Genomic DNA, 21,904 nt, shown 5'->3' on the forward strand with positions numbered 1-21,904 from the left:
CTTGAGGCCTTTGAAGTAACAATATATTATAGTAAGTCTTTTCATTGTGATTATTCTGCCACTGATGTCACAGAATCCAAGACTCAGAGTTGCAAGGGACCTCAGAACTCTTCCAGAAGAGATATCAAATGAAAAAAAAAAAACCCATCTACAATACCTCTGCAAACTAGCCTTCAACATTCACTGGAGAACCTCTCCTGAGGCAGACTCTACATCCTAAGACAACCCATTCCACTTTGAAATGCTTTCAATTATGAAGAACTTCGTTATAGCCAGCTATAAGCATCCTATTTGTAACTTTTACTGATTGTTTCTAGTTCTGCCTTTTGGGATAAAGTAGAACAAGTCAGATCCATTTTCCATATGACAGCCCTTCAGATACAAGACTTCTATCACAAAAATGTCAAATACAGTGGAACAGGGCCCATGTTTACAAAAATATTCATAGCAGCACTTTTTGTTTTAACAAAAAACTGGAAACAAAAGAAGTGCCCATTAAGTCAGAAATTATGATATATAAATTCAATAAAATATTGTGCTTTTAAGAAATAATGAAAAGCACATATTCAGAGAAACTTGAGAAGACTACTATGAATTGATTCATAGTGAAGTGAACAGACCTAAGAAAATAATTCTTATAATGATTACAAAAATTAAAGGAAAACAATTTTGAAAGACAATGGCCAATTATTATTCCAGAGGATTGATGAAAAAGTGTGCTTCTAATCTCTTGGCAGGGAAGTAGGTGATGGACTAGAGGCAAAGAATAAAACATGCACTTTCAGATGTGACTAATGTGTGGATTTGTTAATTACTTGATTATATTTATTTGCTACAAAAGAGTGGGAGGGGTAGAGAAGAATTATGAGTGAGAATGATCACAATGCTTGGCACATACTTAGCACTTAATAAATGCTTGCTGACAATAAATGAATGAGAGAGTTATGAATAATGATGCCAAAAAAAGAAGAAAAAGAAATGAAAAGAACTAGCATCAAAATATTTTAACAATACAAAGAAGAGAATAGAAATAAGTGCATAAAAGGATGCAGTTGAGCATTATTAGAATTGCCTTTTTAAATTTCATATATACCTTAAAATAAGCTACTATACATCATGGAGATTCACTGATTGAGATACAGTACTTTTTCTATAATTTGAATGCTTATATTTATTGATATTTACTAAATTCATAACAATGAAAGAAATTATTTTTAAAAGGAAGAAATGAATTTCAATGAAACATTAAAAATACACAGAAGAGATGAATGACAGATTAGAGGCAACTCAGATGAACTCTCTCAACATTCCCCTTCAAAAACTTTAAAATAGCACCTCAAATCAAATTTTGGAGCAGCAAAGCCAGCAAAAGATCTAGGTGAGACATTTTTCAGACCTAAGAATACTTAAGAGATTGTCAGAAGGAGTTTGTGACACTGGGGCAGATGACTGTCCAGACCCCACACATGAAGTGGCAGCACCAGCAGCCACAGCAGCAGCAGTTTCAGGAGCTCTCAGAAAAAAGGATCAGATGACTAGTCAAAGAGAAATTGCAAGGGATCCTTTGCTGACCCTAGGTACAGTTGGCTCTGATTAACAACTCTATTGCCCATAGAGAGTGCTGGGTGACAGTTCCAGGGTGGAGAGGAGCAAAGGGGGTCAGTCACAAGGGAATGAAAGGCCCTGGTTCCAAGGCAAAGAGGAATTCTAGCATTCGTGGCTATAAAGGACCAGGGATCTTCCTGGGTAAAGATCAGAGCACAGAACAGGAAAGCTATGACCACACCACTCCCCACATCACTCACACACAGGTTGTTAACGTGTTTGTCCTTCGTTCTTGAAGAGGACCATGACATCAAGATGATGACCTGACTTGCAGTTAGCTGACTTTGATTTGAGTGAAGGAGTGCTAAGCAAGGTCACCAGCCTCACTTTCTCCTCCACAGCCATCTGGGTCCAGTGGCCTTATATTCATCGGGATGACTGGAGATGGTCCAGGCAATGTGAGACCAAAGTCTTATCACATTCTCACTTTGAATGAGATATACCCATTCAATGAATAGACCTCTTTAAGAAGTTAATCAAGGGATGGCCCCTTTTAAAAAAGAATCACATCATACCACCTTGGAAGCACCAAAAAAATCAAAATTTAAAGAGAAAAGAACATTAAAAATCAATCAATAAATTTTTAAACAATACACAGAAGAGAATAAAAATCACAAACAATATAAACAGGAAGGACAGTTTTGTTACTATCATGTTAAATTTAATATGCTCTTAAAATTATATTATAGCTCGCAATTTCATATACAGTACTATTTTATACTCCTCTATATACTGAATTGTTCATAGTTGTTGACATTTATTCAATGAATAATAAAAGGAAAGTTTACATTTGAAAATAAAAGACTTCAACTATCACCCCCATCACCACAATCAGCATGAAATCATTTTGTCCACTGTGAAACACTCTCAGTTCCTTCAGGCAGTCTTCTGATGTACTCCTCCCCAAGGCCAGCGTCAGTCTAAAACATTGAAAAACTAAGTGTGTGGGATCCATGATACAAATTGAAGCTTTACCAGTCTAGTAATCAGTGAGGGGTTAATAGGGAGATGCAATCAAGAAGATCTTGTCCAGGATGAGGTCAGAACTACAGTCTGAACAATCTAAACTCAAAAATAGAGAGAAGCATGGTAAAGCTGAAAAGGCAGAGGTAGGGTCTGAAAGTGAAACTTGGCTTCAGACTAGAATCCAAGCACCTGGAGGCAACTAGCAAAAGGTGACATACATGTAATAGTTGAGCACAGAACAGGCAATAGGGTGTTGAGATTTTTTTTAAAAAGTGATCACACTTCGTAGCACTCAGTCCACTTCTGGGTACTTTTGTATATTAATGTGCAGGCGTTGCAATGTGCATCCACACCATACATACACACTCTTGTACTTGGTCAGTAGTGATTATTTTTGGCGATATCAGAAGCCTCTCTGAAGTCTTGAGGAGAATAATTAAAGAAGTATATGAACTGAATTTTTGTTTTCTCTCAAGATTAATGGAAAAATAGTTAGGCATTATTAAAAGCTATGTTCTTATCAGAGAACTTATAAAGATATGGAAAATGAAAGGGCTGTCTTGGGGTTTTTTATGTCCTTTCTATAAGGGCCACAAGAGAAATAATTCATTATCTTTGTTGAAGTAAGCTGTCTGCAACCAAATGAGGGCAAGAAGGAAAGATTTACTGATAGTGTTTTTTATGTGAATAAATCTAATTCTGGATCAGATTTAAATAAAATAAGAATGTGTCAAAGAGAGACTGTCAGTATTGGAATGAAAATTCAGCTTTTTGGGAAATTATTTTTAGTCAGAAATTTTTACTAACATAAGACCAAAATCAACTTTATCTCTAATTTGTGTATCACCAAATCAAACATGTCAGATAAGAATGTAATAACAAAAATATGAGATATCAGCACAAGATGTTTTCAAATTGATGCAAGAAAGAAAAAACATGATTTCAGTCAAGATGTTATTAAGGTGATCCTAAGACATCACTGTATTAATAAAATGTTTTATTCACTCATTTCTCCTGAAGCCTCATTCAAATCAATTAGATGCAGCAAACATTAGCAAAGTTTTTACTGTATGGGATAGGGAGATATAGTGGACAAAGAGCCAGCCTTGGAAACAGGACCGCCATGTATTTCCTCTGATACATTCTAGCTATGTGACCTCAGGGAAGTCACTTAACCTCTCAGTGTTCTAAATAACTCTCTCTAACAATATCAGTTGCAAAAAAGGTATGTACCTGCAGTGGTTGAGAGAGGGCCTCACCTGGACTTCCCTATATGAGTAGAATCACAAATCTAGTCTCTACCCCTGACATTACTGCATGAAGCACATTGTGTTAGGTTAGGATCTATCAGGTGTAAAAAAGACATACTGGCCTATAGTTTATTGTGTAGTAGGAGAATATGGCACATACTATAATACAAAATACTCTTATTAAATCAGATTAGAGAGTTACTTTTTAGAGTATGATAGGATTAAAGAGATCACCAAGTTGGAGGGATTTTTGAGTAAGGCTGCAATTAGATTGGGTTTTGATGGATGGGTAGAAATTCTATAGGCAAAGGGAAAGAAGAAAAATATTATAAACCTAAGGAACCAAGTGAGGAATGAAATGAAGCCAGGAAAGTGTAGGATATGATAACTGGGCAGAGTAGTCTAATCTGGCTCTAGCATAAATTTTATGAGGGAAAAGAGAGGAAGGAGAACAATATAAGAGATACAGGAAAAGTATGGTAGGATGACTGCAAATTGGGAAGGTCCTTAAAGTCTAAGCAAAAGTTGATTTTTTTTTTTTTTTGGTCAGGAGATAATAAACAGTCGATGAAGATTTTTGAGCAGAGGAAGACCTTTGGTATAATCACTGAATGGAGGGTGAATTAAGAGAAAAAGTGTAAAGAAACAAGATTCCACTCTGCATAGTGAGTCTTTAAGCATTAAAGCTAACAAGTACTTTAATTGATTACTTAGGAAAAAGTAACTTCATATTTCATGTAGTTCATTTTCAACCATACATTTCATTCTTGGTACATGGTAGAGGCTAATCTATTTATTCTACTACACAGGCAAAAGTTCTACCTACAATTGATGCAAGTAACTTGGGTAACTGTGTTGATAAAATAAAAACTACCAACCAAAGTATGACTGCTACCTAAACAGTCCCTGAAAAGGCTTGAGAACTACCAAAAAAGGATGGGGGAGGTGGGTCCTTGAGACACATGGTGAGGCAAATAGATGACATTACACATAGAGTGTTAAAACTCAATTAGGAAGACTTGAGTATGAACCCTTCCTCAGATATTTATTAGCTGTGTGACCCTGGGCAGGTCCCAACTCCTCAGGGCCTCAGTTCCTCATCTAGAAAATGAAGATATTGGACTTCATGTCCCTTAGGTGCCTTCTAAGGGATAGATGATCTACACAATCTATGATCTGTTTCTTGGAACCAACCCAGAGTCCTAAAGGGAGGGAGACAAAAAAGGGAGAAGGATCTTTAGAAAGTTTTACTTAGAGGCAGCCCTGCACCCAAGATGTACAGAATCCCTAGGCAAATTTCCTGGGAGCCTATCTATATAAACAATTCAGTTAAAATAGATAAACCAAACTCATGAGCACATGTGATGTATGCTGATATATGGATGAAGAGTTAGAATAATTAACATATCATTCACAAGCATTAAGATTTAAAACACTGAATATTATTAAGTCAAAATGACTATCTAAATTTGGATTACTGTTGTAGTCCACAAGATCACTTGCTTTGTAATTCCCCTTGCAGTATGCATGCCATGTCAAATATTATTGAGGGATTACATTTAGTTCATACCATGTGATGGATGGCTCACATAGTTCCTCTACAAAGTACAAATATCCATAGCATCCTTTACAGAAAGTGTTTCCAACTCCATTCAGTAGCTGACACCCAGAAGTTAGAATACATTGAGTAACCCCTCTTATTACTCCCTAGTAATATACTTTCCAAGTAAAACTGAAAAATCTGCCCCTTTTGCAGAAGCATGTGTCAAAGAATAAAATACAGTGAATAAAAACTTTTATTGTAGACCACAATTCTCTATTGACTCATTTAGCTTGAGAAAAGACCCTTGTTACAATGCTCTGATAATGATATTGATTTTCATGAAATACACTATTTTAAATGTAATTTTTGTTGTGTCTTACACTAACATTTAAATTGTTAATTTTTATTACTTGTTGTGTTGCAGTACAAATAAACCAGAAAATGGAAGTTGCTAGTGTCTTCTTTTTATAATGCTTTGTTTTTGGAACCACGGATATAATAATTATTTTTTTTTATAATTAAGTTAAATTAAAATTTAAAATTTTTCTTAAAATTAAAATTAAATATTGTTCATTTTTCATTCTGAAAAGGACTAATGACATCACAGGATAATGTCTTGATTTGTGTGTGAATTTAGATTTAAGTGAGGCAGAGTACAAAGTCATCAGCCTCACTCTCTCTTCTAGAGTCATTGAAGTCCAGGGCAAGACAGAAGTCAGAGTGACTGGTGATGGCCCAAGATTCAGTGGATGACCCTGGTATCTTCTATTGTCTTACCAAGTTCTAAGTGCTCCACACCACCTGCTTCAGCAATCCTTCATGACCCATTGGAACAAGTTGTTCTTATCTACCCATTCCATGGAGAGAAGTCTTCACATGCTTGGGACAGACATTCTCCTAACTCATCAATGAGTTTGAAGCCTGTTGGTTACCATCAATATCATTTAGCCTGTGCGCAGAGATGGTTTTACCAGGGTGTGGCTGCTGAATATACTACACCTTCTCGTAACCTCAGGTAAGATTTGGGTGAAAGCTGGACATCAAAGATGGATGAGCAGCCTTGAAAGGCTCATGACAGCCCTCACAGCAGACATTCTAATTCTCCCTGAACACTCCATATACCCCTAAAATACTAATAATTTTGTATCAAATATATAAAATACACAAAAATTGTAATTTAAGAAAATAAAAGCAGAAATTATGTTTTAATTGATCAAAATTTCTAACAATATTTTCATATTACAAGTTGTACTACACTCTGAGAGGTTGTTTGTACTATTGTTTATGAGAGTTCATACACAAATATGAAAATTAAAATTCTAAAATATTCTGTTCTATATATAAATATGCAATCTCTAACACTAACCTATAAAATATTATTAGCTAGTGCACATGCAAACTTTAATGACATGCATCAATTTCTCCCCTTTTAGACAGAAAATCTTTGAAATTTAAGTTTATTACAGTTGTTATTATAACTTTAATGACTATGACATGTTTTAACAGAAACTTGAAGAAATAGTAGTTTATCCATGGATTACTGAAAATTTAGGTAAAACACTTAGAATTTTTACATTGTCAGTACAGAAAATATTAGAAATTCTTTTTTAAGTTTTTGACATTAGAAATTCTAAGAAGAAAATATAGTATAGAACACCAAATGCATAACATAGAGAATATGGTACTAATTAATATTTAAAAATCTTAAATTTAATATTTTAATGATGCTGAAAAGATTTTTGTACCACTAATTAATAAAATATTTTAAGACTTATTTTCACCTTTATTTTAATTGTCCATTTTGTGTGTTTCATAATGTAGCATATTAATATAGTACTACTTGAATATAATTTATATATACTTTTTTCTTTGTTGTTGTTTATATTACTGATAGAGGTACACGTCAAACCTTGGCTTCAGGCACTGAGAGTTTAAGTGGCTTGCCAATGACAACACAGGTAGCATGTGTCAGGGGCCAGCCTTTGCTAAGTCAAGCTGCCTCAACAGCTTTCTACACTGAGATGAATGAAATCTGTCACCTTGGCAGATTATACCCACTGCTTCTAGTCTCTCCCTCTGAAGAAAAAAGCAGAAAGAAAAAAGGTCTCCAAATTCATACTTACTGTTTCCAAGATTTCAAAGATAATGACTGACGTTTCTAGCCCAGGCAGTATAGTAGAAAGAGCACTAGACTTGGAATCAGGAAGACCCAAGTTCAAATTCTGCCTTGGACATTTACTGACTGTGTGATCCTGGGCAAGTCATATAACCTCCTCTTCATCCTCAATCTTCTCATCTGCAAAATAGGGGATAATTGCAATTACTTCCCAGCATTATGGTGAAGACTAAATGAGATTACCCATATAAAGCACTTTGCAAACCTTAAATTGGTGTGTGAATGCTAGCCGTTGTCGATTGCTAGATTTTGACTGATTGTCATTGATGATGATGATGACAATGATGACAATGTTGATGTCTTCTCTGTATATTTGGTCCCATCCTGGGAAATTTGGGGTAGGAAGAAAAGAATCATTAAGAGAAAGAGCAAGACATTAATGAGCCATCATTCACTTGCCTGGCTTTTTTGGAGAAAAGAGCTGAGATGTCTTTGGTCATGTCATTTCTTTCCACCACAGATCCTGTGAATCCATGCAGAAGGCCTATTTGCCCACATCTAAGGTCACTTGTGCTTAAAGGACTAAATTTTTTTCAGGAAATATAAAGCAATGATGAGGTCCCTAAATTCAATTCAATAAACATGAAAGACCTGTTATGTGGCAGGAATAGTGGGGACACAGAACCCCCCCCCAAAAAAAATGTAACAGTTCCTGCTCTCAAAAAGAAGAAAGAAGTCAACTTCTCAATAGCAGCAGATTCAAGCTCTGTGTGTGAATACACACACACACACACACACACACACACACATACACACAGATTGCTTTCTCTATGAGCAGCTTGATGATTGAATAAATTGCCAGTAGGGGTTATAATAACAGAAATTAAATCTTCCTTTCCTTTTCCTATAAAGCTCAGTGATAGTTACGTCAATCTTTTCAGTTACAGTCACACAACCTTGTTCAAGTCTTCATTTCCCAAATTGTGCTGGCCCCACATTCAGCTGATTACAGAAATCATTTGACCAGCTGGAGATGACTAGAGTGCTCTGATTTATTATGGGTGCCACTCTCTGTCTTAAGAAATGGCACAAAGAAGAGAGAGACGGGCTATCATTCATTTCTCCTGACTCTTTTTACCTTTCTTTATACAGCAGCAGTAACTGTACCACTTTTGCTACATTACAGGCACCTTCTGACTTAGTCTTTGTCTTGTCATTTATAATATGACAGAATAGATACTTTTGTTTCTGGCATGAATGAATAATTTACTTGTGGTATTTGATAAAAGATCACTACCCCTTTCTGATGTCTCATGCCAAGTGGCACTATTCTTTCTCCCATAAGGGGTCTTATTTTGCAGTGGCAAGCAGGAGGTGGTGGGATGTGTTATTCCCATGAAAATGGACCTTCTGTCTCCCCCCAAAAAATAGAGTTCTGCTTTCATAGCGATTAAATAAGGTAGCATATGTAAAGTATTTTGCAAAACTTAAAGGAAAATGTAAGGGCTACAATTATTACTGTCATTATTATCATTGTTATTATTTAGCTAGTTTACTTAATTTGTTGACATTGTTATTTAGGACCAGGTATAACTGTTGTACCTCTAGACCAGAATTATTTATTGCCAGAAACCTACTGCCCTGGGTTTTAAACAGGCTAGCAGTAGGATTGATATTACCAGAAAATATATCTCCTTCAGTACTTGTAATCTCCCACTGGCTCCATGCAGTTTCCTAGCTCAGTACAATACAACCTATGGGCATTTAATAAGTATTGATGATAATGATTTCTCCTTTGGAAAGAGAGCTGCAGACAACCAAGAGAGGGAGGAGAGGGAAGGAGAGAGACAGACAGACAGACAGACAGACAGACAGACAGAGACAGAGACAATGAGAGAGAGAGAGAGAGAGAGAGAGGAGAGAGAGGAAAGAAGGAAGGGTAGGGAGGAAGGAAAAGAGAGAGAAAGGAGAGAAAGAAGGGAGGAGTGAGAGAAAGGAAGAAAGAAGGAAATAAAAAAGGAAGAAAGGAAGGGAGGAGAGAAAGAGAAAGGAAGAGAGTAGGAAAGAAAGATGAAAGAGAAAGAAAAAAAGAGAAGAGAGAGAAGAAAGGAAGGAAGGAAGGAAGGAAGGAAGGAAGGAAGGAAGGAAGGAAGGAAGGAAGGAAGGAAGGAAGGGAGGAAGGAGAGAGGGAAGGAGGGAAGGAAGGAGGGAAAGAAAGAGAGAGAAAAAAGTACCAAATAAATATGATGGTCAAGTGGGGGCCATCTTAGAGTCTTTGGAATACTTCTTAACTTGTGTGTATTAAGGACCCCTTTGTCAGTTTGTGTAAACTAAGACCCCTTTCTCAGATTAATGGGTTTTTATGTGTGTAAAGTAAAATACATAAAATTGCAAAGGAAACCAATTACATTGAAATATAGCTACCAAAGCATTTTAAAAAAAGAAAACAAGTTTATAGCTCTAGGTTAAGAATCCTTTCTTTATAGGAATTTGCATAGTACCTAGTACCCCTCTTCCACTTTTGCACCCCAAACATTGTTCCATGCTGACTGCTCCTAGCTATATGATGTTTCAGTCAAAGCCCCTCTCAGTTCCCAAATCCTCAGCCCCCTCCACCTCCTTTTTCACTGGCTCTCCCTGACAAAATCAGAACATCAAACTAGGACAAAGGATAAAATGCAAGTCAATCAGTCAGCCAACTATCATTGATTAAGTATCTATGCATCAGATACTATCCTAAGCAAGGCAAAGATGAGTTTCTCCTCTCAAGGAGCTCACAGTCTAAGAAGGGAGAAAATGCGCAACAACAACAACAAAAAACCTAAAACAAAATATACGCAGGATAATGTGGGGGTAAGTCTCAAGGAAAGGCACTAAGATCAAGAAGGATTGGGAAGCACTTCTTGGATAAGATGACTTCAATTAAGACTTAAGAGAAGCCAGGGAGTGCAGATAAGGAAGGCAAGTGTACAGAGTAAATAAAAAGACCAAAACTATGCATAAAGACCCCTCCTAATCATTTCCTAGTTACTTTTTGCCATGTCTCTAAGGTTTGGGGGCTTTGAGTCCTTCTTTCCTCTCCCCTCCTCCTAATTTTGGTCATCTTCCACACAGAGAGATAGATTTAGATTTCAGCGTCTTAATAGAATTGTCTATTCGTTGGAGCTTTGCAAAAGATACCATCAAGGCAACGAAGAATAATAAAAATATAATGCAGTAGGATATAGCAAACATTTCTTAAATGCATACTTTGTATTGAGCACTATGTTAAGAGCTAGGAGAGATAGGGTATTAGATAAACCACAAGCCACTGCCCTGAAAGAATTTGAAGTTTAGCAGGGGAATGACTCCCATCAATGTAAATAATGAAAATTAATAATACTATATAAGTACATTAACACATAACAATACAAACGAATAAATCATTCAACAAGTAGTTTTATGTTTATTTATTTTATCTTTAATTTATGGGATGACTAGACTTTCCATAACATAATATAATAATAAAAAGAAAGATTGCACCTGAAACTGCAAATCTATTATGTATAACTTGATATTTCTTTTAAAGTTATCATGTAGATTCATTTTCCCCTTCCTATTTTCCCCTTTTATTAAGATCTGCTATGTGACAGGCGTTGGACTAAATGCTAGGGATTCAAAGATAAATGTGAAACTATTAATCATTCTTTTGGAGAGACTGTATGTTTGCACAAATAAATACAGAAAAATATAAAACAAATGCAAAGTTATTAAATAAAAAGAATTGGGAGAGATTTCATGGTGATTAAGTTGCTTCCTGAGGGAAAAGAGGAATTCCTTGGGGAGAGGTAAAAATGGAGCACATTACAAGCATAAGGATAGCCACTGCCAAGATATAGAGATGAGAGATAAATTGTGGGGATAGAGAAAAGGCCAGGTAGAGTAGAACGAGAAATAATAAAAGGAGAGGAATATAATGAAACTGGAAAGATTGGTTGGGACCAAGCTACTGAAGGGAGTTAAAAAACCAGAGGAATTTATGACTTGTCCTAGAGCCAGTAGGGAGCTATTGGAGTTGACTGAGTTGGAATTTGGGGATAACATAATCAAACCTCTATTTAAGAAAAATCACTTTTCATCTGTGTGAAGAATGGACTAGAGAAGGAACACACTTGAGGCAGGGAGATCAATGTGGACTACATTAGAAATCACAAGTTATAAATGATATGGGTCTAGATGAAGGTGGTAGCTGTGTGAGGAGACAGAAGGTGTCAGACAAAAAAAGACTGGACAAGGATCACAATAGAGAGCTTTGTGAGATTTGAAGGAAAGTTACATATAGATTGAGGGGAACTAGGAAAAGCTTCCTGTAGGAAGAAGCCTGTCAATTGAGCTTATGATTGTAGAAGGCCATTGGAGAGTAGACCCGTTTAGCTGGGATGTAGAATGCATAAAGTAAAGTGAGATGAGGTTGGAAAAGTAGAGGGGTAGCAGATAGAGAGGGCAGCTAGGTGGCTCAGTGAATAGAATGTCAAATTTGGAGTTAGGAGGACTCATCTTCCTGAGTACAAATCTGGCCTCCCATGATTCCTAGCTGTGTGATTCTTGGCAAGTCATTTAACCCTATTTGCCTCAGTTTCTTTTTCTATAAAATGAACTTGAGAAGGAAATGACATACGACTCCAATGTCTTTGCCAAGAAAACCCTAAATGGGGTATAAAGAGTGAGATGTTCTGACACATGACTGAACGAAAAACAAAGATAGAGTTCTAAAATTAAACAAACCAACCAAATGTTTCTAGTTGTTTTCCAAGCTTTTTCTCCTTCTCTCTCCCTCTCCCTGGTCATTTTCCCATTAGAAGAAACACAAAGTGGGAAGCCTACCAGATGCATATGAAAATAAAGGAAGCCTGGTCTATCATAGCATTCACAGAATGCAGGAAATCTGTGTGTGAGCACTCCTTGGAGCCACAGGAAGGTCAAGGAAGAAAGAACAATTTGGTCTAAGAGCTATGGATCCCAGGGCTTCCCCCACTGATCACTCCAAATGACTTTCTTTGCCTGGGCTAATTGCCTCCTTTTCTCTTAGAAGCCAAGAAATTCAATCAAATATGTTTCAATAATTTGAGTTGTTCTGAGGTGACAGAAAAAGAGTCTGGCTGATTAACTAACTGTAGAAACTTCATTTTGTGGTAACTATATTAGCTATAAATCCAGACACAGTAAGTTCATGTAACTTACCAAGAATTTCTTCCAGTTGACTACAGAAAACTTTGTAGTTTCTTTTCTATAGCGGAGAAAGAAGTGGGATGAATGACACTAATAAAAGTGCACAGCTTATCCTGTTGCAGGTATCTTTTCTGCTGATGGTTTGGAATGGAAATGGAAAGGGTCCTTAACATTTTTTTAAATGGTACTCATTCTATACTGTCCTTATTACCCAATCAGAGATAAAATGTGACATGGCAAGCATAGGCATTAGAAAGTTAGAAACTTACATGAGGCTGTCCTTTTTTTCTCTCTGAGAGATTTTGGGAATTGATATTATTTATGGCGAATTAAGGTGCCTTAAAAATCACTTTGGAGTACTTGTGGATAGTATATACCATGCTGGATTTGGAATCAAGGAGATTTGCCTTCAAAATCTGCCTCTAATATTGATTAACTGTATTACTATGGGTAAGTCACTTAAGTTTTCCCAAACCCAGTTTATTCCTCTGTAAAATCATGATAACATCTGTAGTACCCACCTTGAGGGATGATCATGAGGCTTAAATGATATTATGTATGTAAAACATTTACAATGTTATATAGATATTAATGACTGTTATTATGTTAACTGTGGGTTCCTCTCTACTTTAATACCAGATTCACACCATTCTTTTTTGAGAGGGTATGTTAAATCCCTAAGATAAGGAGGGGAAGAAAGGGTATTTTTAATTTCAGAAGAGATACTTCTCTTTTTTAAACCTGAATACAATCCTTCACCTGTTTTGTAGGACTTTAGCTTTCGTTCTTACTTTTTAGGTAATATGTTAAGTATAAGAGAAAGGGGATAGGAGTAATTGAGAAGGATTTTAATTAAGGGTATTGTTCCCTGAGTAGTTTAAGTACTGATTAAATGTCCTTCCTTCAATTAAGTCTAGAAAGGACTTTATGCTGGAGAAATTATTAATATAAATTAATGTTGTCCATTGAACTAAAAAGGAAGTAGTAATACTCTTCTAAAGTACATACAAGATTTTGTAATGTAAATGGAAGGCAATCATAGAAAGAAAGAAGATAACAAAGAAACAAGCATTTATTGGGCTTCTACTTATGTGTTAGGCAGAGTACTTAACACTTCACAAATATTTTCTAATTTGAACCTAAAAAAATCTCTGGGAGACAGGTGCTGTTATATCCCTGTTTTACATTTGAGGAAACTGAAGTAAACCGAAATTAAATGACTTGCTGAAAATGCCCAAGTGTCCAAGTGAACAAAAATCTACCTGATTCCAGGCTCACCAAACATTCTATCTACTAGACCATCTAGCTATACTAGCTGGGTGCTAACATGAGAGAGGGAGAGGAAAGAAAGAAGAAGCAGGATGGAACTGCTATTCAATGTGAGATCTGAGTGGGTCTTTAAAAAGGTCAGGGAAGCTGAGAATTAGAGGTCAGGAAAGATAGCATTCTAGGCAGGAGACATAGCCAAGAGAAAAATCTGGTAAGGACTTAAAATGTCGAGTTCAAGAAAAATCAAAAAGGTGACTAATGTCAGTGGATATTAGAGTACAGGGAGCATATAAGCATTATATGCATTATAAGCAGACTGGAAAGAGAGGAGTGGCCCAAGTTTGGAGGAACTTTAAATGCCATTTGGTCCAGAAGTAATGGAGTCACTAGAGTTTATTCAATAAACTATTTTATTAAAAAGTAAAATTCTAGCAAAATTCAGACATACACAGGGGGGCCTCTATCACAGGTTCTTTGATCTGCTTTACTAAAAGGAAAGGCAACTTTTGAGGGCTTAACAATCTCCTTTAATCAAGGACATATATTATTCACTTAGTTCAGGACATCAATAGACAACGCTTCCAAACTGTCTGACATAAGCAATATACATATATATATATATATATATATATGTATATATATATATATATATATATATATATATATATATACATATATATATATATATATATATATATATATATCACAAATCAACAGACAGGTCCAACTGTCTGACCATAATTACCAGAGAGGGAAGCACCAACATCTGGATTTTCAAAGCCAGGGGACTCCTTACCATCTTCCCAGAGTCTTATCTGGCACACAAAGCTTCTTCCAAAAACTAATACCCAAAATAAAACTGCACCTCAGAGTCTTTATATACTTTTTAGAGCCAGAGGGTATCACATCCCTTGAGAATCAGTGCCTTTTTAACAAAAGGCATGGACCTTCCTACAAATCTTCCCAGGACAACAATGGGTGGGAAAGATCCTCCTTAATCACATTATTGAGAGGCACTTTTAATAAAACTAAAACAGCAAAAGATTCTACTTTGCTTGGTCTTACAGAGGTTCATACCCCTGCTTTGAGATGACTTCTGCAGCTAGTTAGGGGATAAATTAGAATAGGAAAAGACAAGGTAGAAAGGCCAATTAGAACACTACTGTAGTAATCAAGGGAAGCGATGAGCGCCTATGCTAGGGTAATAGCTATGTGAGTGGAGAGAAGAGAAAGTATACAGGAATTACTAGGAAGGCAGAAATAACAAGACTTGAAAAATGACAAGAGTTTTAAAAAAGCCTTTTTGATTGAGATTTAATATATCCTAATTATATGAAATTCATGTCTGGATATTTCTACCAAATAATAATTTCTTGTCATATTAGAAACTAATATAAGTGTATGTAGACATTGATGAACATTTCAAATGTAATGTTTTATTTGATTCTGAGAACAACCCTCTCAATCTGCCCTGGAATATTGATCAATTTAAAACTAAAGCTAGTGTTGGGGAGAATGAGAGACAGTGGCTGTCCATGCCTTAAAATTAATCAAAGTCAGGCAGGATAGAAAAACTAAGGGATCACAACTGATGTACCAACAACAGATAAGTCAGGGTTGGAAGAGAAGAGTCTGAAATGAGCTGCGATTTTGAGGACAAAGATTTTTGGTAATTTTATCAACTTCCAAAATAAAGTTAAGTAAGTGAAATTGGGCAGGTAGGAGGCATAGTGGATAGAGTGCCAAGTCTAGAGTTAGGAAGACTCATCTTCTTAAGTTCAAATCTAGATTCAAACACTGACTAGCTGTGGGAGCCTGAGCAAGTCACTTAACCCTGTTTGTCTCAGTTTCCTCATCTGTAAAAAAGAACTGGAGAAGGAAATGGCAAACCACTGCAGTATCTTTGTCAAATTTGTCAAATGGGATTGCAAAGAGTCAGACACAACTGAAAAACAACCGACCAATAACAAAAGTAAAATTGGGATGATATGTATTTATACATACATATATACATACACATACACACATGTCTGTATGCCTTTGTTGCTATTGCAATGGGAAAATTTTCATATATTGAAGTTCATTCAGATGCATCACTTCTAGGAAGGGGAACAAATAAAAGTGCTAAGGTACATGTGCTCTTTTTTTAAAATTATTGCTTATTACCTACTAAATGCAAAGCACGATGATCAATCAAGCAAAAAGAATGTGTTTATAACCCCCCATATTCCAGGTACTATGCTTGGGACTATGAGACTACAGAGACATCATTGAAATAACCCTTGCTCTCAATGAGTCTACATAGATTTTATAGAGGAAGATAACATGTACACATATAAGAAAATATAAGGTAATTACTTTCCATTTTTGATTGGGAAGACAGTAGCCAACTGGGGGCATTAGGAAAGACTTCATTTGTAATAGAACATGGGAGAAATATAAAGATTATTAAGATGCAGGAGGGTATACTATAAAATCCAATGGATTTGGAGTCTGAGAACCTGGGTTCAAATCTCCTCTCTGTCACTTGTTGTCTGAGTCACTACTTATTAGTTGAATAATTTTGAGTAAGTCACACTTCTTGGGATTTCAGTTTCCTCATCCTTAAAATGAAAGGGTTCGACTAAGTGACCTCTAAGTTTACTTCCAGCTCTAAATCCTATGGTTCTGTGATACTAAGCACCAATTTCTGTTCTGACTGAGTTTATTATCTAGATGGCCACCAGTGGACTTGAGTTTGAATTCCTGGGGGGAAAACTAGAACAGATCATTAACCTGATGGTAGGTGAACATTTAGAAAAGAAAGTGCTTGTTATATCATAGTTCATCAAGAACAGATCATTCCAGACTACCCTGAGATCCTTCTTTGACAAGATCACTAAACTAGTAGATGAAAGGAATGCTATAGATAACACTAGGTTTTAGTATATAGCACATGATCAAAGACTGGGGTGGGGAATCTGTGAACTCAAAGACACATGTAGCCTCCAAAGTTCTCAGGTATGGCTTTTTGACTGAGTCCAAATTGTACAGACCATCCTAGAGACCACATGAGTTCCTGTAAGTCCTCAAGTGCAGGTTCCCCAATGTAGTTGACTCTCTCATTCCTCACTAGTGCTGATGATTTGGGTCCCCCTTGGAACAAGGTTATTATTAACTAGATCAGGTGTTAGCAAAGTACACCCAAGGGCCAACTCTGGCCTGCCATCTGTTTTTCTAAGGCTTGGGAGCTAAGAATAGTTTTTACATTTTTAAGTATAATTATGCATTATTTTAAAATGCAAAAACCATTCTCAGCCTTTCTCTAAGCCACACAGACTGATCCTGTCCTAGAACATAATTTCCTGAACCCAGACCCAGAGCCCTGAGTAATGGGAGGAAGGAGGAGGAATCTTTTCTAATGCTACACACCCTAATGAGCTCCCACCAAAGGACTTTTTGCCATGGTTATCATGATTATCATTTATCATCAATCCGTTAGCCAGACTCAATTAGCTTTTAAAAAGAGAGATTTTACTAAGGTGTAGCAGCAAAAGCAGCTAGTATAAAACATTTCCCCTAAAATTTGTGACCCATTCTTACATAATCAATTACCTGTAAATCTAAAAGATTCTCACGCAATTACATATACACACCAGCTCAAGCTTAGAGATCACATCTAGCTAAAGGAGCAATTCATGGCTTCTGGACTTCTCAAGACCAGTCAGCTAAGATGTTCTCTGCAGGTATAGGTCATTTAGAGCTATGGACCTGCACCGAGTCTGATATAGCAAGGGCTATAGCTGTCCCATGAATGTTGCTAGGACCCAGATGGGAAAATGGGATGTCCTCCAGACTTTCAAAATTCATAAGATACTCTTCCAATCAGTAGGGAGGGAGTGTAGATGCCAAGTCTGAGGCTGAAATGTTCCCTTCACCTCTTAACACCCCCATAGAGTTTAGTTTGAATATCTTCTTCTCCTTCCTTGGTTCCTGTAATCTCTATTTCTCAGTTTTGAACTGGTCTACTTTTTTAAAGAAGACCCATGCGGCATGACCAAATTTCCTCAATCAGTCCAAACACTCTTCCTTTGTAAAGTCACTCTAGTTCATCCAGTATTTTTTCAGAGACATCTAAATTCAAGGCTTTTTTCACATTATGTTGAAATGCTTTTGATAATTTGATCAGTTGAGACAGAAACATCCTCACCTAGTTAAGTTACCAGGCTATATAATTTTATCACATTTTAGGTGGAGTCATGTCAAGTCATGTATTCTTTAATTCATCACAAAACTTCACTTTGATCACATCAGAGATTAAGGGTGCCTGTGACACAAAGTTCATTTTTTTCCCCAAAGTCTAGCCTTGATTATAGTCCTTAAGTTACAATGGAAAATTGAAACAGGCAAGTTTCCAAGACTTTGATGTCCATGTATCTCTAGTAAATAAATTTCCTGACTTTTCATTATCTGTGTTGTGAGGTAACACCATTTTGCAGATTTCAGCTCTATTTAGAGTTGAAATATTTGGAATGACTGTTTCTCAGTACATAATCAATCGATCAAAAACTTATTAAGCACCTACTCCATGCCAGGGATTATGCTACATCTACTCACAAGGAAAGACAGCAAATACATATGAAAATATATCCAGCATAAATATAAAGTTAATATATAGTTGTAAACACATATATGTATAAACATGTATACACAAAATGGTTCAGTATGAGGTAGATTTGGAGGGAGGGCATTACCAGTTGAAGGATCATGAAAAACTTCATTTAGAACATGATGCTTGAGCTACCTTTGAAAGGGAAAGATAACACAATGTTTCTTCTCAAAAAGACATTCATTCATTACTATAGTGGCCACACCTCATTTGACAGTGCAAAACGCCAGAAGGAAAATAAGTTGGAGTATCAATATCTTCCCAACATGTTTCTTCATATAATCTAACATTAGACAATTACCACCATTTTATACTATTGAAAAAAAAAAAAAACTTCAAAAGCCTTTTAGAAACTTGCATTTGGGAGATTTCTGAGAAGTTCCCATCAAAGTCATGAAAAATGTACCACAGACCCTATTTCAATTCCCAGCCACTTGTCTTTTCTCAATACCATAAAGCTTTTCCCTAAAACTTGCTACTTGTGTATTCTGCCCTCCTCCTATCTCCAGATGACCTACATGACCCCTATGAATACAGAAAAGAACCTCTAGGTAAAAGTTTTCCCCAGAGAAGCTTAAAAAATCAAAGTAACTCTGATTCTCCCAGTTCTGTCTACCTGTCTCCATGATTCTTACAAGGCTCCTTCCATACCATTAAAGGGAATTGGAACAGAAATTGACTAGAGGCTCAATAATTGAAATGTTTTCCATTGTAATTCTAGCACAGATACATACTAAAAAGTTAATAAGCATTTCTTTCATTCATTCTAATGGTCTATTTATTGCAAAATATGTTCCTTATCATATAATTCTTTTGCAATATAAAAAAACCTTTTCCTAATTTGTACTTCAGCAAATTTGCTTTTTCATATGCTGTACTCTCTTAACTTCAGTTTTGACCAATGAAAGTGACCTGGCAAAAACCATGCCTATCCATTGAGAAAAGGCCAAACAATGATACCTGAATGTAATAAAATATTGATAAAACATGCATATGAATAATTCAGAGAACCATGAGAGGACTATTATAAACTTATATGTAGAGTAAAATAAATCAGAATTAGGGGAAAAAAAACATACAGAGTGACTGCAATTCAAACAGAGAGAAAAAAAGATATAATTGAATGTTGTATAAATATAATGGAGGGGAGGAGCCAAGATGGCAGAGTAGAAAGACACACATATGCTAGCTCCAAACCCACAGCCCATAAAAATAAGAAGAACTCCCAACAAATTCTAGAGCAGCAGAAGCCACAGAACAACGGAGCAGACAAGATTTCTGTTCCAGAGAGACATGAAAACCTGACGTGAAAGGTTCATCGCGCACCGGACCCAGAGCAGAGCCAAGCCCTGCCTTGGCCACGCGGGACCGAGAGGAGCGGATCCAAGCAGGCTTCAGGGACAGAATCTCCAGCGGCCACACAGGTCCCTCCACCCACAGGTGACAAGGGTCGGTAAGAGGGTCTCTTTGGCTGGTCAAGAGGGGAGTGGGGTATCCCCATAACTCAGGCTCCCTCGGGAGGCAGCAGCGGGGGCGGTGGCGGACAGGGGCTACCCAAGCAGGCAGGAGCCTGGATCCATTGTTGAAGGTCTCTGCATAAACCCCCTGAGGGAACTGAGCCCTAGAGGTGGCCCTGCCCCCACCTGAGCACCTGAACTTAATCTCACACTGAATAGCAGCCCTGCCCCCGCCCAAAGCCCTGAGGCTGGGAAGCAGCATTTGAGTCTCAGACCCCAAGCACTGGCTGGGCAGATCTGGAGGCGAGGTGGGTGTGGAAAGAAAACTCAGAAGTCAAGTCACTGGCTGGGAAAATGCCCAGAAAAGGGAAAAAAAATAAGACTATAGAAGGTTACTTTGTTGGTGAACAGATATTTCCTCCCTTCCATTCAGATGAGGAAGAACAATGCTTACCATCAGGGAAAGACACAGAAGTCAAGGCAAGCCGAGAAGACCCTCTCACCAACCTTTGGGGCCCGTGGGTGGAGAGACCCATGCGGCTGCTGGAGATTCCGTCCCTGAAGCCTGCTCGGATCTGCTCCTCTCAGTGCCGCATGGCCAAGGCAGGGCTGGGCTCAGCTCCGGGTCCGCAGTGTGATAGACCTTTTGTGAGAGGTTTTCAGGGCTCTCTGGAACAGAAATCTTGTCTGCTCCGTTGTTCTGTGGCTTCTGCTGCTCCAGAATTTGTCTGGAGTTCTTTTTTACAGATATTTTATGGTCTGTGGGTTCGGAGCTAGCATATGTGTATCTTTCTACTCTGCCCTCTTGGCTCCTCCCCCCCCCCCCCCAGCTTTGTCTAATTATTGATCAGGGTAAAACTTTCATAAAGATAGCCAAGAAGAAATTTTAAATAAAATATAATCCCAATCACTGGAGCCATATAAAAACACAAATAACAATTTTCTAGACAACCAATAATGCTGCCACAAATAGGGCTTTGGTCTTGGTTTTGGTCAGACCAGAAGTCTCTCAATTAGTGACCATGTTTTTATTCATTTTTAAATCAATTTTATCAATTTACTAATTTTACCAATGAACACCCCCTCTCCCACAACAGAGCTCCCTAGATTTGCGTGTCATAAGGAACACAAAAGCCTGCTACAATTAAAGCTGAGGTGATCCCTGAATCGGAAAAGAATCAACTTCCAACTTGACCACTCCTTGGTAAAGGTCAGCAGTTCAATGCCCTTGCCTTTAGTGGGACTACAGTAACACTTCAGACAGATGAGAATCATTTTGACTTAAAAAAAATTCTCCAGAGAAGGAATTTCAGTATCTTCTCTCAGTACCCCATTTCACTAACAACCTTCACTGTCAAGAATACATCCTTATCTAACCATGATCCCTCATTCAGAAGTATAAACTCATTCCTCTTGTGCCATCCTCTGCGGAGATGGAGAACAGCTGTTCAGTATTTTCACTGCAGCTCTTCATAACCCTAGTTTTAAGCATCCCTTCATTCTTTTTTAGGCTAAATAATCCCAGGTTCTTTAACCTTTCCCCAAAGGTTTTCTATCCTTTCTGACTCACTGCTGAACCCCAATGATAGATTCCATTTCAGTAACACTTTTCATCATCAGATATGCAAATTTTAAAACACACAAATGTAGACTGAAACAAATCTGGGTATATCTTCATCGTTAAAAATTATAACCCTGATTTAGTAAAAGGAGAAGCAACGATAGAAAAGTCAGCTGTGTTGATGACCTGTTGGATAAATGACAACCAAACCCTTTTTTGAGTTGGCATGGAGGGAGAGGTAAAAGCTCTCTGATAAGATGCTGGGTGGATTGCTTGATGCA

At 37.1% G+C, this 21,904-nt stretch overlaps 1 protein-coding gene and 1 long non-coding RNA gene across 2 annotated transcripts in view; both read left to right on the forward strand.

Annotated features, from left to right (window-relative positions):
- On the forward strand, positions 1–7,147 carry LOC140516421 (uncharacterized). Its single transcript, XR_011971356.1, has 2 exons — positions 1–4,486; positions 6,051–7,147. It is a non-coding gene; the product is annotated as an uncharacterized lncRNA (long non-coding RNA).
- LOC140515394 (uncharacterized) overlaps positions 1–21,904 on the forward strand; it is a 1,104,438-nt gene that overhangs the window by 830,229 nt on the left and 252,305 nt on the right. The window lies entirely within an intron of this gene.

The sequence above is a fragment of the Notamacropus eugenii genome, chromosome X (genome assembly GCF_028372415.1).
Source record: "Notamacropus eugenii isolate mMacEug1 chromosome X, mMacEug1.pri_v2, whole genome shotgun sequence".
In the NCBI taxonomy this organism is placed as follows: domain Eukaryota; kingdom Metazoa; phylum Chordata; class Mammalia; order Diprotodontia; family Macropodidae; genus Notamacropus; species Notamacropus eugenii.